The following is a 4,690-nucleotide window of genomic DNA, read 5'->3' as shown; positions in this document are numbered from 1 at the left end:
TCACCATTACACGGCCTGCGCTACACATCGGGAGGCGCCGGTGTGCGCCAACTGCGCGGGGGGCCACCCGGCCTCCCATCGCAGTTGCCCTGTATACCGGGCCATGGCCCGGGCAGAGAGGAAGGATGCCCGGCGCCATGTCCCACAACCATCCAGCAGGTCCCCGCCTCGGCGGGCTTGGCCTCATTCTCCGGGATTGGAGACTGGGTACGAGGGACCTCAAAGGGGTCGGGCGGTGCGGCAGGCACTAGTGGCTATTGCCGCATGGCTCGGTAACCGGCACGGCCCGCGCTAGTCACAGCAGTGCTCAGAAGGACTGATCCCCTGAATAACTGGAATGGCGAGGAATAGGCTTATGACTGTGCATGATACCTATTCCCAACTAACACAATTACCTGGACCTCTCCAGAACCACATCCTTGCATGTGCTATCTACAAAATGTCAGGTTTTACATGTAGGCATCTTTCTATTTCTGCCTATGTGGTTTTGTCCTGACCCTTACTACCTGATTACACCACTATTGATACCCACCACCACATCTGGCCTGGTAGCATGCTGAGCATGGGGACAGGCAGATACTCCTGTAGTATCACACTTCCACTCCTCCCTGCTATCTTTTTCTTCTTAGAACTAATAGCATGTCGGAGGCCATGTAGACTGAGTCGATGGTCACGCGGGGAGAGCGGGCTTCGGGGGCCCCCCGAAAAAAAAAAAAAAAAAAAAAAAAAAAAAAAAAAAAGCCCGGTGAGCAGTCTGCAGGTGGACGGGGAGGACGGTCTTCTCATATAGCGGGGCGTAGAACACAAAACTGACAAAAAACTTAACTACAAAATGGTGTTTTTGATGCTCTCTGAGCAAATTTTGATAGAAAAGTAAAGGTTGACAGTTTATCAATTTAACTGCGGTAATTAATAGTTCGAGATTTTGATTCAGTACTTTCTTTCTTAATCTGCTTACCCTCCAGGCTTTCCCTCGGACTCAGCGAGGGATCCCACCTCTACCGCCTCAAGGGCAGTGCCCTGGAGCTTCTGACTCTGGGTCGGGGGATACAACTGGGGAGGATGACCAGTACCTCGCCCAGGCGGCCTCACCTGCTATGCTGAACAGGGGCCTTGCGAGGGATGGGAAGATCGGAAGGAATAGACAAGTAAGAGGGAAGGAAGCGGCCGTGGCCTTACGTTAGGTACCATCCCGGCATTTGAAGAAGTGGGAAACCACGGAAAACCACTTCCAGGATGGCTGAGGCAGGAATCGAACCCACCTCTGCTCAGTTGACCTCGTGAGGCTGAGTAGACCCCGTTCCAGCCCTCGTACCGCTTTTCAAATTTCGTGGCAGAGCCGGGAATCGAACCCGGGCCTCCGGGGGTGGCAGCTAATCACACTAACCACTACACCACAGAGGCGGGCTTGATTCAGTACTACACAATAAAACATTCGCCAAAGGAACAATTAAATAGACATAAGGAGTGATAATACAATAAAAGCCCATTCAGTTTTTGGCTACAGATTAAGAAATGAACAGACACTAGATAGAACCAATCAGACACATTGACTGAATGAGACTGCCACACTGACGAATGCGCGCGGCAAGCGGGTGAATTATACCTCATTGTCCATCACCTTCGCAAAAAAAAAAAAGTACCCCTGTTTTCTTTCTCACAGCACATGCTTGAAATGCGATTACTATGTGATGGTACAAACCTGCGCGAAGCCTCGGGCTTGGAGGGGTAAGTGCGGAAAAGAAGATAGTGAAGGGGTTAACTACTGCTGAGCTATCGGGAGCGAAATGAAGCCTTGTCATATAAACGTAGTCGCCAAGAGCCGACGTGAACACTTTCGTAGTAACTAGCGAAGTGAACGTTAATCCCCTCTCACTCATGCTGCAGCATACGGACTCGTCCGCATACAAAACTAAATTAGTGCGCAACTAAGGTTTTGTACCATCAAATAGTAATCGCGCTTCTACACGCTGCTACGCGAATCTCCACTATTCTGTGGCGCTTTATGGACCTGTGCGTACATTTTGTGCGTATTTCCTCTAAGTATTCTTTTACTATTTGAAGAAATTAAAGGAAACAATTAGTGATAAGACAACATGTTGTGTATAACTTTTGTTTATGATTCCTTGTTTTAGGTGGCTAATATGGAATAAAAAGTGGGTTTCTTTTCCTCCACAAAGTTGGGGCGCCCTCCATCCTAATTGCTGCTTACTGGCCCTTGTGCCCCTTTCAGTCCTATCTTAAGAACGGCAGGGGATACAGTGGATTTATTCTACCACCCCCACCCACAGGGGAATGATATGATGATGATGATGATGATGATGATGATGAGGTAGGGAGAGGGCGAAACATGATGTCGGCACATAGCCTACTCCTGTCGAATAACACCAAGTGGTCTGTTCATTTCCTTTGGATGGATGAATCAGCGTCAACAGTATCATATATCCTCACTCCATAACGAACACTGCGGAGAGGTTTCGAACTGAATACAGTTATCAAAAACTGTATATCACAACCTCTCACCTCCCGTATACATCGGCCAACGTTCTGGTGGTGAAACCTTCCACGTTCAGACCCTTAAAGACTGGACGTTTTAACGATCATGGCCATCAGACGGGTAATTCGAGACAGCAATAGCATAAGAGACATTGCCATTGGTCTTTCGCCAAACCAAGGACAACTGGAATAAGAATTCTGGTAAATACTTGTAGCATTTCTGCCGTAAAATGAAATGTCGCGTTCCTGAGATTTCGGGTTGCACTGCAGCTACCATTGCAATGATCACGATATCAATGTCTCGTAAAACTAAAAAGTTGTTCATTTTTGTTTTTTAATTTTTTAATTTATTTCATAAAGGGCACCTGAGCCATGGGCCATATAGGTTCAATACATATCTGATATACATGTAGCAGAATTAGGAGGTAACACAGAATCTTAAGTACGCATGAGAATAAACAGAAAGTGAGTTAAACTCATTATAGAGGTACGATACATTTAGCGTATACAAGTTACATAGTCAAGATAACTCAAATGTTCATAGCACCTTATATAAATAGTTTATAAGTTTCTGCGTAAATACAGAAAATGAAGCAGCTTGTCGAATATGTTCAGGAAGTGAGTTATAGAAATGTGCAGAGCAGTAAAATACAGATTTGTTGCCAAATTTAATTGAGTTAATTCAATGTGAATTTTATTGATACCGGTATCTCTTGTATTGTATGAATGAATGTCAGAATTTGTCGCACATGAAGTATTGGAGTGAAGCAAATTATTTATCAATTTATACACCGTCACATCTGAAACTTTCTGACGTAAAGCCTCAAGTGGAAGAACATTACAATGTTTGTATAGATAAGCTGTTGGTGTCAATGTAGGTGCCGGTAGCTTAAAAAGTATTTTAATGCTCTCTTGTGTAGAATTTCAACAGTCTGAAATAGCTCTTTACTGCAACATGTCCAAATATGTACCATATAGGCTAAAGTATATGACTTTGAATAAGAACGTGATAAATATTCTTTAGTACAGTGTTAGTAAGTTTGTATTTAAGTCTATTAAGAACGCCAATTGCTGGTGTAATTTTATTACTTATCGTCTGAACCTGATCACTCCAAGAGAGGAATTCATCAAGAATCAATCCTAGGAACTTTGTCGCCCTAGCTGTAGGTATTTTGCAGTCATAAATTTTGAGTGTAATTTCCAGAGAAAGCCTGCATGCTGGTTTATGAAAGATGATATAATTTGTTTTAGTCAGATTAATAGACGATTTACAAGAAACCAATTCTGAAGCGAATTAACATCGGACTGCGTCATGATTTCAAGGTTATCCGAAGAAGTGTCCGTGTAAAACACGTTAGCGTCGTCAGCAAATACAATTTTAGTGATCCTATATCATTCATAAATATGGGAAAAAGAATGGGACCCAGTACTGAACCTTGAGGTACACCTATATTTATAGGCAATGGGATACTGTTCACATTATTACAGGACACAAATTGCTCTCTGTCTGTAAGGTAACTGATGGACCAGTATAATGCTGTTCTTCCAACTTCAGCAGCTTTCAACTTCCTGAATAAAATATCATGATCCACTGTGTCGAAGCTTTCTTCAACTCAATGAAAAATCCCGCAGCTATATTTCCTGAGTCTAAGGTTTCCAGAAGTTTAATTAGTATATCTTCTAACATGCTTTGATAATCAATTCACCATTGTTACTCTTTGACAACCAAACTTCGTTCATACACATTCAGAGAATGTCAGTACCGGTATTCTATGAAATTCAGCGCGAAAGGTTCAGGGGCCTAGCCTGATGACGGACCAAAAAATTAGGATGATTAGTACAATTTTCATAGTCGGCATTGAGGAGCGCTCGCAAATGACAATCGGAAATATTCGCAGTACAATGGTCACCAACACACAAACACAAAAATACAGTGTTTCAGGTTTTAGAAAATATATTTAATTCCTACAGAGCTAGGTCCAGCATTGTCAGTGTGTAACAGAATTAACAACAATCTTCAGTCCTATCATGTGACTGCTGTTTGTCGGCAATTAAATTTTTAATAATTATTATGAATAGCGGTATGTACAACAGGCAACGGTACATCTACGTGCGCGAGTCTAGGCCTTTTCTCCAGGCGAGAACAAGCGATGCGTTGATGGGGCGTGGTGTAGCGGTATGTGAGCGTGATCAC

Source organism: Anabrus simplex, chromosome 1 (genome assembly GCF_040414725.1).
Source record: "Anabrus simplex isolate iqAnaSimp1 chromosome 1, ASM4041472v1, whole genome shotgun sequence".
Classification (NCBI taxonomy): Eukaryota; Metazoa; Arthropoda; class Insecta; order Orthoptera; family Tettigoniidae; genus Anabrus; species Anabrus simplex.
This window is presented reverse-complemented; position numbering follows the sequence as displayed.